Here is a 19876-nt window from a genome sequence, read left to right on the forward strand (position 1 = left end):
GACCATGAATTAATAATTCAGAGTGCTGGCATGGCTGAGTGGAACCGTCATTATTCATGCTTAGCATTGGAGTTAATATTAAGGAACTGGCAGGTTGACTGGGAAGTCTTCAACACTTTTACGTCTCAAATCTTGTGCCAGTTCTTGCTACAAATTGAGGGCCGCCTCTTTTTATATATCCTCTTAATCTTTAAGCTTTCATTCCCTTCTCAATTTGTAGTATTGTCATTTCCTATACCCGCAGGCTTTTTATGAAACAAATAAAAAATTAAATAAAACTAAAGTCTGATTCCTACAAGACAAGCTGTCAAACGCTAAGAACAGGAAAAGTAGTTTAAGTAGTGTAAAATGTTGTAAATTATGAGTCGGGGAACGACCTAGGACAATCTCATGCAAAAAAAAAACATTTTCATAACTATGCTATTTAAATCTATTTAAAAAAATGTATGGTTGTATTGATCTACTATTGATCACATCAAGTTTTCATCTTGGAGATGTTAATACAGTTGGTTTCCTTTTCACTTATGACTTGGGGTAAACTCACAATCTTAATAATGCGATCTTTAAATTACTTTTTGTTTTTACACATAAAACTTAATTTAAATTGATTTTTTTTATCTTAAAGATGTTAACATTTGCACTGTAGGCAGTAGTCATTTTACAAAAGCTATGAAAACCTTAATTATTTACACAATTTTTTCATCTAGCTGCGCGATTTTAAACAACTCTGTAGCACTTTTCAATAAACCTAAAGGGAGCTATAATAGCATCTAATTTCATTGATTTACATCAATTATATTTTAAGATATCTGTCAATTCAAAAGAATACTATCTGTAGGATGATATGCGTAAGTTAGGTATGTCATAAAATTTGGTTTTTTGCAGAGAAAAAGTTTTTGACATTGACTTTAGACTAGTAAAGTGCCCGTAGGAAGTATGTATTCATATAGTGGGCGCTTAAGTAAAGTTGTCAATTATGGGCATAATAACAACATACTCTGTAGCATTATAAAAGGGTATATTTGCAATTGCAAAGTAAAATAGTGTGTGCAATTTCCCTGGTTTAATTCTACGGGACATGCGCATGATAAATGTGTTGTTTTTTTTTTAACTCATTTTTATATTTTTTTTCGTTTGGTGTATTTTTCTGTAATGTATGTTTTTTGGAGTCATGTGTATTTTGTATCTTTCTGTTGTCTTTTTGTGCATTTTTTGCATAATTATTGATTTTTTGTTGTGTTTGTAGTGTGATTCTGGAGTCATTTTGTATCTTTGGTTAGCATAGTTTTTTGCATTTCTGTTGTGTTTTGTGTATTTTTTGTATAAATATTTAGTTTTGTGTATTTGAGTCATTTTCATATTTTTGTTGTCGTTTGGTGTGTGTGTTTTGTGGGGGAGGGGGGGGGTGAAACTCTGATCTGACTCAGAGCGTAACACGACAGTCACTACCACCCAATGGACAGGTGTTGTGACACAGGCTGTAACCGGACTAAATGGTGGCCAGTTATACACACACACACTCATACCTGCACGCAGACGGTGATCGATAGTGAAGCCCACCTGATCGACGTGTGTGTGTGTGTCTGTGTCTGTCTCTCTCTCTCGACCTGGGACTCTAATCTCCTCTCACACACTCCTGAGAAATGTGTAGCTTTCAACACTGCAGCCATTGCTCAATAACTCCCGGGTGACGTCTGTCCGGTCTAAATAGCGTACGGTCAAACTAACATGAAAATGAACGTTTCGAAACGTCATCACCAAATAAGAAAAAGTAAAAAGAAAAAGTATTTTTCCTCAAAGGAGAAGCCCTCAGGAGCTCTGGCACACACCGGAAGTGAGCTGTGCAGTGAAATAGATATAGATGGTGCGCTAGCGCCTCCTCACACTCTGAGGTCAAAAGCTGCCATCCAGAAGTGAATTAAAATTAAAACTAAACAATTTGAAATGACTGAATTACTCCAAAATAACAGATACGCACACTGGGGGTATTTGGAAGCCGTTGACTAAGTTTCAGGTCGAACTCGCACCACGTCAGGGAGATATTTGCTCCATACTCTCACACACACGCACATACCTTTCTGTCATTATAGTATTGATTATTGTACCTTCTGCACAGCAGTCCAAACGAGGGTTACTGTGGAAACACAACCTAAAACCTATATTTCTGATCCTCTGCTAAACACATGCCACGTTTTGGTGCCATACCACCTCCTTCCTGTTGCTGTGTTATCTCTGGTCAAGTTGACTGTTCACAGCAGAACAAAGTCACCACCAGGAAATGTCTCTGTGCTTCAAACGGGCTGTCTGCCGTTTTTTTCTTCCTAGTTGATTTGTTTTTTTCCAGTTGGCCGAACAAAGGCGTCTTTTGGCAACTTTGATCTTTGATGTCATGAAGGTGTGTCGTGGAGCTTTTTGTTCCTTGGTGGCTTTGGAGATTTTCTGTAGTCTTGTCATTGGGTATGCTCTTTTATCAAAGAAGTCTTTATGTACAGTAAGTGGAGGCCTTGGTGTCTGTGCCTGGGTTGATGCAGGGTTGGGTGGCCCCTCGTGATAGTGCTATCTATGGGCTAATGAGTGGGTGTGTCTGGGCGATAGCATTAGCTGCTAAGTCATCACACTGGCTTTTTGTTAACTATGGACCTGAAGGAGTCGCCTATGGCCAGTGAACAACACAGAAAAGGTTAAATGGATTGATCTATATATAGGGATGCACTGAAATGAAAATTTGTGGCAGAAGCCGAATAAAATTTAAACGCTTGGCTGAATACTAGGGATGTAACGATTCACTCAAATATCTTCCCGATGCGGTGCGAGTTCGACCTGAAACTTAGTCAACGGGTTCCAAATACCCCAAGTGTGTGTATCTGTTATTTTGGAGTAATTTGGTCATTTCAAAATGTTTATTTTAATTTTATTTCACTTCTGGACGGCCCAGAAATGAAACCCATTCAGCTTTTGACCTCATGGTGTGAGGGGGCGCTAGCGCACCATCTATATTTCACTACACCGCTCCTCACCCAAGCAAGAGTCACATGTGCGGCCAGAACCAATCGCTGCGAACACTTTGTTTTGCGCAGTTTTGTTACTTTTCTGATTGGCGCTACAATGTCTATGGAGTTTGGTTATCAGCGTCTCAAACATTTCCCAGGAACACACACACAAGGTATTTATTTATAATAAAAATATACTAAATCAGTAAAATAAAACAAAAAACAAAACAATATTTATACAAAAAGTACACAAATTGACTCCAGAAAACACTTACACAAAAAGACAACTGAAAGATGAAAAAACACACAAAATGACTCCAAAAAACATAAATTACAGAAAAATACACAAAACAAAAAATTATAAAAGTGAGTAAAAAAAAAACAACAAACACATTTCTCATGTTCATGTCTCATAGAATTAAACCATGGAAATCACACACTTTTTCTTTGCACCCACAAATATACACCTTTATAACACAGAGTACAGAGTATGTACACCTCTTTGTACATCGAACCTTCAAACACATACTCATTTGGCTATAATTGACAACTCTACTTAAGCTCCCACTATATGAATGCATACTTTCGACAGGCACTGTACTAGTAGAATTAAACCAGGGAAATTGCACACGCTATTTTACTTTGCACCTTAAAACATACCCCTTTATAATGCTACAGAGTATGTTGTTATTATTATGCCTATAATTGACAACTCTACTTAAGCTCCCACTATATGATTACATACTTCCGACGGGCACTGTACTAGTTTTAAAAAACAAAAACAAAAGTGCATTAAAGGGGAGGTATGATGAAAAAATCACTTTCTAATGGTTTTGCTACAGTGATATACATCCCTTTAGCCTCATTCAGAGGGCCAAAGTTATGTTTCCTCCCTCCCTTGCTACTTCACATTTAATAAAAAGTCAACTTTAAACGGGCTAGTTGGATTTTGCTCATGTTGGCAGGTGACGTAACCTAACACGCCTCCGAGAATGTGAGCTCCCTTTCCAACTATCTTACAGCTAAAACAAACTCTGCGGTTTAATATAAAATATATATTATACTTTATTGCCATTTATGTAAATGCATATTGCACTACTGTATGCCCAAACTGCACTACTTTTCTGCTGCCGATCATGTTGGGAGTCACTGCTTGGAGCCACGGACCCATTGTTTACACACATCAGCTGTTAGCACTCCATGCTAATGCGACACCAGCCTATGCAGCGAGACCTGGTGTAGTGTAAGGAGGAAACGATGGGGATGTATACTGATTCATGGCTCACAGCGCTAACAACGGACTCGGTTGTGGAATTGGACGGCTTCCAACTTTTACGCAGTGACGGTAAGCAGAAAGGAGAGAGTTTGGCTGTTTGTGTGGAAAGGAGGAGCTGCTGCTGCTGCTCCTGCAGCAACACATACACTTTTCCGACTCAAAATCACTGCACGTTGTTTGATTGCGTCATTGCGTCACACACTACTGTTCGGCCCTGCTTTTAACTCACTAAAGGCCGAACCTGGGGTTTTTTGCATTATTCGGCCGAATATATCTCTAGATATATAGAATATCTGTCGCTAGAAGGCAATAATTAACAATAGTATTAATAATAATTTATGAATTTACTTAATACTATATGAATTATAAACAAATAATATTATTAATGAAGCAGGCCTTATCTCCCAGGATAGGTGTCTCCAGAGGACAAACATTAACAATAGTAAATAATCTATGATGACGATTAACATTTTAATTATGAATATTATCTTTATAGATATACAGTAATAAAGCAGGCCTTATCTCAGAATAGGTGTATCTAGAGGACAAAAATTAACAATTGTAAATAAATAATTTATTCTGATTAATATTTTTTTTATCAATGTTTATAGATAAAGACAATTATAAAGCAGGCCTTATCTCCCAGAATAGGTGTCTCCAGAGTAGGGTTGGGCACCGAGAACCGGTTCTTAACGTCCGGTTCCAGAACCGTTAAGGAGATGTTTGCATTTCGATTCTTTTTTTTGATTCCTAAATGCCTGCACTAGTTTGTTTTCGTGGCTTGCTCTGTTTGTTTATGCTGGGTTTGTATAAGATGCATTCAGAACGCGATTGCAGAGTGTGTATGTGTGTGTCTGGCTACAGTTTCAGTTTGGACCGCGGAGCGGAAGAGAGATGGGAGCTAGTCACCGGTAAATAAAGCCCAGTAAAACTCTGGAAAACAAACACCATAAATACATATTAGCTCCCTGGTAAAGATAGTAGCTCTAACAACTGGTAAAATGACAGCCTGTACATGCAGTATGGGGACGCATTGTCGCTTCTGGGTCCTAGTGCCAGCGTCCGGTGAAGCCTGTTCCGTTTACCGAGGTTTGTGTGTGTTTTATAAGTCTGTGTGTGTCCGTCCATCCACTATTTTCATTATATCCATGTCTTTTAAGGCTCTTATTAAATAGTAGGGATGGGCGATATGGACTAAAAAAAATGATCTCGCTAATTTCTGGTATTTATCACGATAACGATAAACATCACGATAAATAAAAAACTATAAATAAATAAAACAATTCCCAACTTAAAGTGTAAACAGGTTCCTTACAAATACATCAACATGATAAAAATCAGTGCATGTGGATCACTCTATTAGTGGTATTGTACAAAATTAATTTATTTCCTCACTTAAAATGAAATTATTTTCTTAAAAAAAAATAAAGCACATGAAAAGCACAAATAACTCCATCAGAGTTTTTACTGTTGCTGAATCTTGTTTCATTCATATTATGAGGCTTAGCTGCGGAGGTCCCGTAAACAGCGTTCTATACAGTTTTGGCCTGTGGAACAAGGATTTTATGGGCATTCTTGGCTAAATTGAGGGACAAATGGCCGATGGCCCTCGCTAATTTACGACATGGGAATTTGTTTATATCGTTAGATGACATTCTTACCGGTGAGAATGTTTTTGACGATAAAGTTTTATTATGTTTCACATCTACCTGGGCTGCAGCTCTTTGTTTTTTACACTGCTGCCAACTTGTGTGTAGTGTTATTTCAGCAAGTTTAACTTTTACAGTTACAGTTTGGGACTTTTGTCATTGAATACCCTAGTTACAGTACAGCAACCAAATTAAACTGTATCAACTAAACGAATTAATAAAATGGCCTTTGTAAAGGCTTTTTCAAATAAAACAATTATCCTGTAAAATCTGTGATCTGTTGACCAAAACAACGCAAAGAATCGAAATCGAGAATCGTTTAGATTTAGCAAAGAAAGAACACTTTGGATGCAGATGTCAATCAATCAATCAATCAATCTTTATTTGTATAGCGCCAAATCATAACCAATGGTATCTCAAGGCACTTTACAGTAGAGCAGTCTTAAGGACGGACTCTTCATTTTATGGATACACACATATGCATATATACGTATATACACATACATATGTATCCCACACCCAACATGAATTCATCATGGCGGCAAGGAAAACCTTCTGTTAAGCAGCAGGAACCTTGTGTGGATCCCATTCCTATGATGAACAGCCATCCACGTTATGCTGTGTTGGGTGTGTGCAGAGGAAAGGGTGGAGACAGAGTTGTTGAGACTCTGTAACTCCACACTGAGGATCCCACGGACCTGCAAGACAAAAGCCAGAAGGAGTACAGGAGCAAACACACAAGGGAGTAAGCAGACATAGAGGGAGTGTTTGAAAGAGGAATGGGACCCTCTCCGGTCCCTCTCTAACCTAAATGACCTCTCTCTTAACGCCCTCTCCAACCTCTCTCCAACCGAGCATGCCAGACCCCCCCCCCCCGGCAGTCTATGCCTATTGCATCTTAATTATGAGCTATGAGCTGGTTCCTAACTAAAAGCTTTATCAAAGAGGAATGTTTTGAGCCTAACCTTAAAGGTAGAGAGGGTGTCTGCCCCCCGAACCGTGGTTGGTAGATGGTTCCAGAGAAGTGGGGCCTGATAACTGAAAGCTCTTCCTCCTATACTACTTTTAGAGATGAATGGAACAACGAGTAGTCCAGCATTTTGAGAGCGTAGTGTTCTGGGGGGATTGTATGGCACTACAAGCTCCTTGAGATAGACTGGTGCCTGTCCATTTAGGGCTTTATAAGTGAGAAGAAGAATCTTGAATTCTATTCTATATTTTATGGGAAGCCAATGCAGAGAGGCTAATACAGGAGTAATGTGATCTCTTCTCCTAGTTTTAGTCAGTACACGTGCTGCAGCATTTTGAACCAGCTGAAGTGTCTTAAGCGACTTGCTCGGGCAGCCTGCTAAAAGAGAATTACAATAATCCAGTCTAGAGGTAACAAAAGCATGGACTAGTTTTTCGGCGTCGCCCTGAGACAGGATAGATCTGATTTTAGCAATGTTACGGAGATGAAAGAAGGCAGTTCTTGAAGTTTGTTTTATGTGAGAGTTGAAGGATAAGTCCTGATCAAATAGAACCCCAAGGTTTCTAACAGTTGTGCTTTGTGCCAGAGTAATGCCATCTAGGGCAGTTAGGCTAGCATAGGTTTCTCTAAGGTGTCGTGGGCCCAGTACAATGACCTCAGTCTTGTCTGAGTTGAGAAGAAGAAAATTTTGGTCCATCCAGGCCCTAATGTCCTTTAGACAGGCCTCAAGTTTAGATAGCTGATTTGTCTCACCTGACTTCATTGATACATACAGTTGGGTATCATCAGCATAGCAGTGGAAGTTAACAGAGTATTTTCTCATAACATTACCAAGGGGGATCATATAGATACAGAAGAGGATTGGACCTAGCACAGAGCCCTGAGGAACCCCGTAGCTTACTTTAGTGTACACAGAAGACTTATTATTCACGTGTACAAACTGGTACCTATCAGATAGGTAGGACTTAAACCAGTTTAGGGCAGTCCCTGTGATTCCAAGTAATTTCTCTAATCTCTCTAGTAGAATATAGTGATCTATAGTGTCAAAAGCTGCACTAAGATCTAATAAAACCAGCACTGAGAGTCGTCCTTCATCTGAAGCCCAGAGTAGATCATTAGTTACTTTAACTAAAGCAGTCTCTGTGCTGTGTTGAGCTCTAAAGCCTGACTGGAAGTCCTCGAACAGGCTGTTGTTTTGAAGAAATTCACAGAGCTGAGCTGCCACAACTTTCTCAAGAATCTTTGAAATAAAAGGAAGATTAGATATAGGCCTGTAGTTTGCTAAAGTGCTGGAATCAAGAGTAGGTTTTTTGAGAAGGGGTTTGATTACAGCTACTTTAAAGGACTGTGGCACGTAGCCTATTGATAGGGATATATTTATTGTCTCCAACAAAGATGGGCAGACTAGGGGAACAACTTCTTTAAACAGCTTAGTTGGGATCGGATCTGAAAGGCAGGTCGATGGTTTGGAGGATGAAATAATAGAGTTAAGTTCCTGAAGTCCTATATGTGTGAAACAGTTTAGGTTAGGCCTATTTACATTTAATGGTACAGCAGGCCCAGGTGAAGGCAGGGAGTGGCTAATTTTATCTCTAATCTTGTGAATTTTATCGTTAAAAAATGTCATAAAGTCCTCACAGCTGAGGGCTAGAGGAATCATGGGCTCAATAGAGCTCTGACTTTGTGTTAGCCTGGCTACAGTGCTGAAAAGGTACCTCGGATTATTTTTATTTTCTTCAATTAGTGAGGAGTAGTATGTAGATCGACTATGTCGTAAGGCTGTCATGTATTTACTATGGCTTTCTTGCCAAAGTATTCGTGACTCCTCTGTTTTATTGGAGCGCCACATTCTCTCTAATTTACGGGTTGTCTGTTTGAGTGTGTGAGTTTCAGAGCTAAACCACGGAGCTTTCCTCTGACATTTAATAGTTTTTTCCCTCAATGGGGCAATTGAGTCCAAGGTGGATTTTAGTAGACTAGCAGAGCTATCGACAAGCAGATCCAGTTGAGAGGGGTTATAATTAATATCATAGTTATTTATTGGATGGTGCACTGAGTTTAAGGCAGCAGGAATGGCCTCTTTAAATTTAGCCACAGCACTATTGGACAGATTTCTACTCGTAACTATTTTATTGCACAGTGCGAGATCCTCTAGGATAATGTTAAAAGATATTAAAAAGTGATCTGATAGCAGAGGATTTTCAGGGTAGACTTTTAGTTCATTAATATCAAGGCCATATGTTAGAACAAGATCAAGAGTATGATTTAAACGATGAGTAGCTTCATTAATAGTTTGAAAAAAGCCAACTGAGTCTATTAGGGACATAAAGGCTGAGCTCAGGCTATCACTATCTTTGTCCACATGGATATTAAAATCTCCTACTATCAGTATTTTATCAGAACTGAGGACTAAGTTTGATATAAACTCAGAGAATTCTGATAGAAATTCAGAATAAGGGCCTGGAGGACGGTAAATTATCGCAAATAAGACTGGCTGGCAAGTTTTTGATTCGATATGAGATAAATTTAGAACCAGGCTTTCAAAGGAAGTGTAACTGGCCTTTGGTTTAGGATAGATTAGGAGAGAGGAATGATAAATAGCTGCTACACCACCTCCACGGCCTATGTCTCGTGGCATATGAGTATTTAAATGACTGGGAGGAGTGGCTTCATTTAAACTAACATATTCATCTTGATACAGCCATGTTTCAGTTAAACAGAATAAATCAAAGTTATTTTCTGAGATAAGGTCATTTACTAGTAGAGATTTGGATCTCAGTGATCTAATATTTAATAGAGCACATCTAATGGTTTTATGTTTTGGTGTTTCTAGATTTGAGATTTTAATTTTTTTCAGATTTTTATAATTGATAGCTCTTTTATTTGATTTTATGTTAAAATCATTGTGAAATATGGGTCGGGGGACTGACACCGTCTCCATAAAATAATATTCATCACCATCACAACAGTTGTCATGGCGATGAACACAGCTATCCTGATAGCAATGGGAGGGAAACTGTCCTAAGGCAAGCGCAGAGGGGCGTGGAGGACTCCGCCTCTGTAACATGGTCTCATTCATGAGATGTCATAAATGTGCCATGTTTTCTGATAGTAGAGATGCTCCCTCCAAAGTAGGATGGATTCCATCTCTTCCTATCAGGTTCGGTTTTCCCCAGAAGGATCTCCAATTATCAATGAAGCCCACCTCGTTTTCTGGACACCACCTCGATAGCCAGCGGTTAAATGATGACATGCGGCTATACATGTCATCACTGGTCAGATTTGGTAAGGGACCAGAGAAAATTACGGAGTCCGACATTGTTTTAGCATAAGCACAAACTGATTCAATGTTCACTTTGGTTGCTTCCGACTGGCGACGTCGGGAGTCATTAGTGCCGACATGGAGGACTATCCTATCAAACTTACGATTACTCTTTGCCAGCAACTTTAGATTTGATTCTATGTCGCCCGCTCTGGCCCCTGGGATGCACCTCACGATGCCCGCTGACTTCGCTAGCTTCACGTTTCTCACTATGGAGTCGCCAATTATCAGAGTTTGTTCCCCGGTGAGTGTGTTGTCCTCACAGAGGGGGGAGAACCTGTTTGAGACGTGAACATGGTGGTGTCCCGAGCGGCTTTTTGACCTTCGACTATGCTTACCACGGACAGTAACCCACTCATTGCTGGCCGGGGGAGAGGCTAAGCTAGAGCTAGCACGGTCCGCACCGGCTAGGTCCTGCTTGCTAGCTTCTGTTTTGGTATCAGGGGTGCGGAACCGCTTCTCCAGATTGTTGATGTTTGTGTTTGGGCACTCCGACATATGGTGCAGACACAGCACTGATGGATAGACACTGCACTACAGCCGGGTCTGCCATCTCTGTGCTTTGGCAGGTTATTACATTCTAATCCTTCATGATCTAAGATTGTCATATTGGATGCCTAGTACATTTTGAACCATATGTAATCACAACACGTTAAAAACACACTTTAAGTGAAGGTTAATCACAGGATAACAAGATTTTGATTGAACGTGATTGTGCAATTGGACACATTTTTCCAATTTTCTAGATATTTAAAAAAACCCTTTTCTGATCAAAAAATATAATGTAAACGTGATATTGTCACAAAACATGCATCCGAGTAGAGCTGCAACTAACGATTATTTTTGTAGTCGACTAATCTGTTGATTATTTTTTTCGATTAGTCAACTAGTCATGATTATTTTTCTGTTTTGAAGCACATATTTTGGACTGCTTTATTAGTGCACTTGCTTAAATTTTTCCACTTGTGAACATGTCCCTGTTGAACTGACAGCATGTTTTACCGGGAGGAAATAAAACAATGACATAAAACATGTATTTGTAGTGTAGTTGTTATATTTAACACATAAAGTATCATTGAAATCACAATAGAATCATGAATACATTAAATACCACAAGCTTGAAGTATAAGTTGTCTTGAACAAAGTAGTAGTAGTAAACAGTGTAAATAAGTAACTTTAAAAAGCTGGAGCTAACTTGCAAGTTGTGGAGATAATGAGGTTTAAAACAAAGTCTGATTAATGTTATTCAAATCACATAGCTGACAATAAATTAAAGATGTTTACTGTTCAAAATAACCACTAGTATCAGCAGAAAGCAAAAAATATTTCAAAGCAGGTACGTCACTAACTCAATGATGAGTGTCGTGTTAAACATGCTTTTAGACCTAATTTGAATCAGACTGTTTGCTAACAAACACATTCACATGTGATTAGAAATGAAAGATTCGGTAAATATCAGCGTTAGTGATGATACTCTTCTCGATCCGTGTATAAACCAGGGCTCCGCTGTGTTTCTGTTTGGGGTGTCCCTCCCTCCCTCCCTTCCTCCCTCCCTCCGTCCGTGCATCTCCACCATGCTTTAATGACTAAGAGCTGAACTATAGAGTTTACACTTAAAATTTTCACCTGATAGTTTAGGGTGAAAAGTTCTGAAGCTTTAGAAACGTTAGGTCGCGTTAAGCTTCTTCAGTGTTTTCCTCTCTCCTCTATTCTTCTTCACGGTTTACTTGCGCAAAGTTAGTGGTGCAAAACTACTCCTCGCAGTCAATGTAAGAAAGAAAGAAAGAAAGCAGGAAGTGGCCGTGAGCTGGATTTTGTCATTAATTTACAAGATTAAATGACAAAATTCGCATTGACTAAAATTTGTAGTTGATATTATCGATTATGTCGAGTAATCATTGCAGCCTTACATCCAAGGCATTTTTGTGTTATGTTAGGGTCCAATTTTAAATGAATCACGGAAAATCGAAGGCCCTACTGGTACAAATTTCAGAATTAATTGCGTCCTCTGGTGTTTCTATCTACCTCCATCTTCTTTCTCTCTTTCCATTTTAGAGTCTGATCTTTTCTTGATGGTGTCATTGTTGGTGCCATTCAATGCCCCTTTTATTTCAGAGAGTGAGATCTGCTGCTGCTGCCACTTATGACTCTGCCGTATTGTATCGGCACCCTGCTGTGGCTGTATCTAACAGGAGCCTTTGTGTTTCCGTTTTGTGCTTTGTCTCATCTTCCTCTGCTCTGAATGGAGGAGTTGTCAGGCTTTGCCATCAAAAAGGGGAAATGAGGTTACATCAGGTAACATCCTTAAACCTTGCTGGACTCTCTGAGGGTGCTTTCACACATACCTCTTTGCTCCGCACCATGCTTCCCTTCCTTGGACACTCCGGTCTTTTTGCGATATGTGAAAAGTCACTGGAACTCTGGTGCGGAGCAAACAAGCGAACTCTGGTCCTCTGAAAAATGTAGGTTTCGGTTCGACTCAAGCGAAGCATGGTGCGGTCTTTAATCATGTGAGAAAGCAACCAGGACTAAATATAGGACTTTACATTGAAGCGCAGTTGTAACGGAGCAACTCCATCAGTGGCAGGACAGCTCTGCCGCTGCTGCTGCGTGCCTGCCGTCACGGTAACAGGCACGAGCACACATTCACAATCCAGTGCTCCAGCAGCAATACACAAAAATATCCATCCATCCATTCATCCATTTGTGTCAACACAAAAAAAACATTTCCTCACTCCCTGTTTTCCCAAACTGTTCACATGATCAGCGATGGCTGCACATTTGACTGCTCTGTTTTATCTGCGTATATATTCTCATATCTTCACATATTACACATCCTTACCAGTAAGTTACCGGTGACAAGACTGCTCTGAGCGCTGACAGATGGAGACGGAGCGGAGTCATCTGTTTATGTAGAGCATTAGCGCAGGTTGTGGCATTGTGGTTTGATTATGGGTCATTTTGAATTATCAATGACCTTTCTGCTGGGATTGTTTTAGGATTTCCTTCGGAAAACATAGGAGGAGAGACCAAATATAGGACATGACGGCGCAACTGTCAGTAGTGACAGGACAGCGCCACATCGTCACTGCATTGGGGGTTGAAGTATTCTGTCCAATCCGCGACCGACCGTTTTGCATGACATTGTTCAGAAAGTTTGGTGTGCTTGGCAAATAGAATGTGTGAAAGCGGACAGGACCAAATTAAAATGCAACATTGTTGCAGATTCACCGCCTGAACCACACCGAGTCCACCGGACTATATGTGTGAAAGCATCCTAAAGCTGTCTTTGGAGTATGTGCTAGTCTTTTAGAGACAAGTGTATTTGGCCATGAGTATTGAAGTATTTTTAGAAAAGTTATCACTTGTGGTTTTAAGGTGTCCCGATTCTTGCAAATTTCCAGTCATTCTAAACTCTCCCCACCTGTGTAGAACCCTGCTGTTGCTTACCCTTACATGCAGATGGGCACTCTGGCTGGAGTCGTCTTCAGCTACCTCTGTTTGTTCCTCCTTAAGGTTTGGCACATAGGCCCACATGCTGCCACCGAGGAGTTCTCCTTATCATTTTAGCCCCTATAGCTTTTAATTACATACTACCTGTAAAGCTAAGCTAAATGCACTCAGCCACTCAGGACATTAGCAATGCATTTTGTAGCCTGATTTATTCATATTCATTCCATTGTAATTGGTGACTAGCAATATGCATTCACAACTCGAAGGTTGTGAGGTCTTGGTGAAAAGTCATCTTGTCTCTTTACTATGAATGTGACGTAATATCGATATTGCGAATTGCAACTAGTGCAGTGCCCATAGTAAGTATGTATTGCTATAGAAAAGTGGGAGGGTAAGTTTCTTTTTCAGAAAAGAGGTAGGGTGTGCAACGTCTGACTGTAGAGGTAGGACATATGTTCTAACTCAGGGGTGGCGAACTCCACTCCTCGAGGGCAGACCTCCTGAGACTTTTCGTTATCTCCCTGCTCCAACACATCTGGTTGTGACATCATCACTGTAGAGGTAGGACTGATGACATCATCACTGTAGAGGTAGGACTGATGACATCAATGAGTCTCTTGACTCCGGAGGTGGGGCTGGGGCGTCTAAACAAATCTGACGTTGCACACCCTTGAACCAAGCAGCAGCCATGTTGAAACTCTCAGGTCAGCCTGATCCGCAGAGGTATTTGAGGAACACACAGACGGACAGAGATTCCTTGCTTTTATAGAGATATAATTAGGAGGAAAAAGAACCCTGAATTTGGGGAAGGCGCATCGAAAGTTGATAATGATAATCATTGAATAAATGAATTGTAGCACCCTCAATCATAATCGAATTGAATTGTGAGGTTCCTTAGATGGCAAACCCCTAATATAAGAGTGAATTCGAATCCACATTATCAATTTAACATGCATCATTGCATGTATGTTAAATTCAACCCTTTGGTGCTTAAAAGTCTTTTAATGCACCAAATTTTACATGCATGCAATGATTGAGAAGAGAATTTATAATATCGAGATATATCTCATACATCGTTATTTAGCCTAACAATATTTTAGAGATATTGGTACTTTTAAGCCCTATCTTGTAGGCCTATTTTGTACTTACTCGATAAGTATTCAGTTAATTTTACACAGATAAAACTGAGTATCAACTAGGCTTGTGAATATTAGCACTTAAGACCTGATTTTTGTGCCAAAATGTAAGAACTTTATTGAAAAACATACAGGGATTCTTTAGCCAACTAGTACCAACTTACATTTCCATGAAAATGCAATTGAGCATGAAGAACAGGGTTGAAATTTTATTCTTCAGTTCTCCCATATTTACTTTTTCAACCATGTGGTTTTTTTGATAGAAAAACATTTTGAAGCTATAATTTGGGAAATCCTTTAATAAAAGCAGCGCACTCCCAGTCCTCAATGGTTTTTCTCCATAATGTATGCACAGATGAATAAGGGCTACAGCCTGCCTTCCTGCGCCTGCATGGATATTGAGGATATAAATAGCCTGGCCTGGTTGAGTGCGTGTAAAGAGACTGGAACTGCAGCACACAGAGCTCCAACAATAAGCAGTCAGCGTTACCCCGTCCTCCCATCTCTGCTCAGGGAGGTGGGGGCTCCTTGTCTCCACTTCCTTTCTTTCTTCCCTTTCCTGCTTTCTCTGCTTTTGTAATTTGTCATCAGTGGTGAGCACAAGGCTCACCACTGGTGACGTCAAATGGGTAGTATGGCCGTGTCCCATCTACCCCACCTGTCTGTCTTTCTGTCTCATTGCTCTGTTTTGATCAATTTGGATTAAAACAAGAGTCGCACATGATACCTTTAATCTACAACGAAAAAAAACATGTTTTAAATGAAAAATTTTGCTTAATAACATAAAGAACTGTATATTTACTTGCAGTATAATTAATTCTAGCTCATAAAGTCAGAGTGAGCAAATTGATTCCCCAACCAGTTATGGTACAGTGTCAGAATATTTATTTTTAAAAGTTGAAAATACTTGTTTTTTGTTATATTATTTGTAGGTTTGTAGACCAAAGATAGGCTAGATGACCCAGTGCAGGAGGATGCTGTATAGTCAGATTCATGTGCTTTTTCTATCCTCTCGAGACAGGTCAGTCGAACATTGTCCTTTCCAGTTTTTTCATTCTCTGTTCTTGCTTTCTGCACTTTAAACTGTGTTGTGGGGGTTTCTGCCTTTAGCACTGTGCTGATTTCTGTGTATTAGAATCATTTGACCAGTGAAGGCCCAGCAGTTCACAGAATGAACAGCATGTTGAATATGGAGACTTTTAAATTTCTGGGGAAGCTGTGTGTATCAATGCTTCTGCCTAAATTAATCCCAACTTCCTGGTTCTGTTGTATAGTTTCCTTTTATTTCTATGCTTATTTACGTACACAGAACATTAGTCAAAAACACAATTGTTGATTTGCATAGCTTCCTTATGCTTTCCATGCGCAATATACTCAGTGACCACCTTCCTCAAAATAAAAAAAAACGATGCCTCTGTTTCCTCTAGGATGTCCCGATACAGCTTTCTCACTTCCGATATGATACCGATATTGCAACCTTGCGTATCGGCTAGGACACCTCTAGTTTCCTCTGATCAAGGTGCCTATGAAGATATTCTGTTGAGTTGGAAGGCTTTTGGTTATGTTCAATGCTTTTTTCGTTAAGATATTGTCTTCTAGTCTTGCTTTCGATGGTTGTCTGGATTGTGTTTACACTTAGTGGGCTTAAGCCGGATAAATGATTGATGGAAGCCAAATTTCACAGTTAAGGCCATTTATTGCAATAAAATGAGGGGTTTGTTACTTCCACACTGATGGCTACAAGAAGTATATTTCTGCCTTGTTTAAGCAGCTAATCAATAAAGTTAGCATTGCAATTGTAACTTGAAGAATAGAAAATATAGGACTGCATGCGTGTAGGAATCTGTGTTGCATTTATTTTTGGGATGCAGATTTTCAACAGGCTAAGCCAAACATTAGTCATTTGTTCATATTTACCCCCACCAAGGATGTCCTGCTCTTTAACATTGCACAGTCGCTCATGAATAAGGTTGAGAAGGTAATTTTTTGGCTCCAGGAGGACTTTAATCCAGGTGAGATGAGGCAAAATGGTTCCTTTGAGAGTAAAGGTTGCAGACCCCTGACCAGGGGAAGAGGGTGAGGAGACCCCTCTATAAGAGCTGGACCCTCTGAATTTAATTCCATGGGATGAAGCAATGCAGATGCTAAGTTGGTTATGCTACTGTTAAGTTAATTCAAGTACAGCCTTTCTGCAAAAATAAAAAAACAGAATACATGTAACCTGTTATGCTTTGCTATTATTTAAAAGAAATTGTTACGCCGTCTTTTAAAATTATATAAAATAAATGACCTGCTATTTCAGCCACTGCTTGTTGCAGAAAAACTTAATATTGTCACTAAAACCTGAAAACATTTTGCAAATATCTCAAGTCATTTTCAATTAGGAATGTGCGATATTTTATCGCTTGATTTATCGTCAAAAACATTCTCACCGGTAAGAATTTGTCATTCCACGATATAAATGATAAATTCCCATGTTGAAATTAGCGAGGGCCACAGGCCATTTGTCCCTCAATTTCACTAAGAATGCCCCAAAAAAAACATGTTCCATGGGCCAAAACTGCCCCTGTTTGTTGTCAACTTAGTATTCTCTGGAGCGGAGCGCTGTTTACAGAAGCTCTGACGCGCACCGCGACCGTCCCCCTTCACACACCGCTGTCTGTGTGAGGTGCTCGTCTCAGCTACCAGAAGCTGCTGTGCTGCGATACATCATGGACCGCTACTTGGTTAAAACCAGATAACCATCCAACAAAGGGAACCGATTCAAGTTCCTCCGTCAGATCCACCCAAAGTTCCACAAACACAGGGACAGAGATGAACCTGTAGCAACGATTATGAACTGGAAACTCAACTAAAGCTAACTATGCTACGCTAACCCACCGACACACAGACTGGCCTAAGAGCTAATGCTAACCACTCCAAATAAGGAACAGACCAAATAAAAAGAACACGTCTTACTGTCATAAAGCCACAGAGAGCCACCAATTTGTTTGTCAGATTTAACACTTGTATCAAAGGATAAAATCTAAACATGTCACATGTGTGAAATAAAAGTTAGCACTATTTATCCGTCCCAATTTGTGAAACGCAATATTTTTCAATTATATTTCACGTGTTCACAGACAAAGCTGGTCCCATTAGACTAATGTAACTAATGAGATTTGTACACCTAAATATACTGAATGATTAAATCATCAGCTTGATCTGGTTTAATCATAGGAAATCAGAGTTATTTATCAATCATAACTTTATGTAACTCATTATCAGATAAATGAAACAAGATTCAGCAACAGTAAAAACACTAATGGAGTTATTTTTGCTTTTCATGTGCTTTTTTTTAGAAAATAATTCTATTTCAAATGAGGAAATAAATAAATTACATACAATAACACAAATAGAGTGACCCACATGCACATATATATTCCATAAAATATCAGCTCATGATTTCTTTGAGTCAGCAGCTATTGTAGCCTTTTTAAATGTGTCTAATGTTGATGTATTCACATTTTTGTTTGTAAAGAACCTGTTTAAACTAATTTGTGAATTTTTCTATAGTTTTTTATTTGTAGTTTTTATTTATCATGCTTTTCATCGTTATCGTGATAAATATCAGACATTATCGGGATACATTTTTTTTGTCAATCGCCCATCCCTATTGTCAATCTTATCTTCATACAAAACTACGGTACGCCAGTTAAGTCAACTATTCATTAGCATGCGTAGCTATTAGGGATGTAGCGATTCACTCAATTCCCGATACAATTCCATTCACGATATTGGGTTCACGATACGATTTATTTTACAAAATGGGACTGTAGAAAAATGATGACGGGGAAAAAAAACTATAAAAAACTATACTGTTTTCCTTTTATTTTTCATTGTCAAAGGAATCCCTTGATAAACTGTTCAAAACAATGCAATTTAACTAAAAATAAATCTTGAATGAAATAAATGAAGGAATAATACAAATGAAGAAGAAGCCTATTAATTAAAATTCTGGTTCTATAGTAAACAATGCAAAACAGCATAATAGTTATTTTTCTTTTTAAAAGTGCAATTGAAAATGTATTTTATGCCTTAACAATTGGACAAAAAAAAAACAAAAAAAATTAATTTCACTGTATGTAGGTCAGATATCTGTAACCCAGTGGTCGGTTGGCATGCAGCTATTCTTGCAGTGAAGCAGAGATGCTATGCTAGCAGACAAAGCTAATAGAAAAACGTGACTTTTACAGATATTCAGGTAATGTTACAGATAATTTTTCGGTGCTAAAGGGGTAAGGAATAATTTATGAACATATTTAAGAGTAGAAGGTGGCCAGAAAGAAAGTAGTAGCAGATTCCGCCTGCCGCCAACACTTCTGGAAAGTACTGCGATTAAATTTTCACAGTATCGATGTGAATCGTGATACCTATGAATCGATTTTTTAACTGCCTTATGATTAATCGTTACATCCCTAGTGGCTATGCTATAAACGAAAGACAGATTTATAAATGGGACTCAAGTTTGTATTTTTCTATAAGTGCTTGGAGTGCAAAAACAATATAATATTGTTTAGTGCAGAGTACACCATAAAGACGCTCTAAGACATGTACATGTGTTTGCTGCAAACAGCTATGCTATCAAATGCTCGACATAACTGCAAATGTGATGCTATCATGAGTCATATGTTGTTGACGGTTCCCTCTTGTCCACTCTTTGCTTGCTTATTTAATGTATTTGCATATCCAGTCATTCACATTTTCTTATTTTCCTTATTTTTGGCTGCCAGAACACTACAATGCCAGTTTTGTACTCAATCAGGCCTTGATAGTGGCTAAGCAAGACTGCGTTAAAGACAAACAATGCTGAGGGTTTAATCAGTTTACCGATATGTGCTTGCAGAACTCCCCCGGAAAAAGGTGGCTTCCCCTCTCTGGGTCGGTGGAGAGTCCTTGCCTCAAGTGGAGGAGTTCAAGTATCTCGGGGTCTTGTTCACGAGTGAGGGTAGGATGGAGCGTGAGATCGATAGACGGATCGGTGCGGCGTCAGCAGTGATGCGGTCGCTGTATCGGACTGTTGTGGTGAAGAGGGTGCTGA

The 19876-nt window shown here is 39.2% G+C and overlaps 1 protein-coding gene across 2 annotated transcripts in view; it reads left to right on the forward strand.

Annotated features, from left to right (window-relative positions):
• The window catches only part of cskl (c-src tyrosine kinase-like), a 93797-nt gene that overhangs the window by 21995 nt on the left and 51926 nt on the right, over positions 1–19876 (forward strand). Inside the window, exon 1 of one of the 2 annotated variants that reach the window (XM_028434347.1) lies at positions 19736–19783. The exons of the other annotated variant lie outside the window; for it this stretch is intronic. The gene's annotated coding sequence lies outside the window, so the exon portion shown is untranslated. Of the gene's footprint in view, positions 1–19735; positions 19784–19876 lie in introns of those variants that run through there. 2 annotated transcript variants of the gene reach the window in all.

This window comes from Gouania willdenowi, chromosome 3 (assembly GCF_900634775.1).
Source record: "Gouania willdenowi chromosome 3, fGouWil2.1, whole genome shotgun sequence".
Lineage (NCBI taxonomy): Eukaryota > Metazoa > Chordata > Actinopteri > Blenniiformes > Gobiesocidae > Gouania > Gouania willdenowi.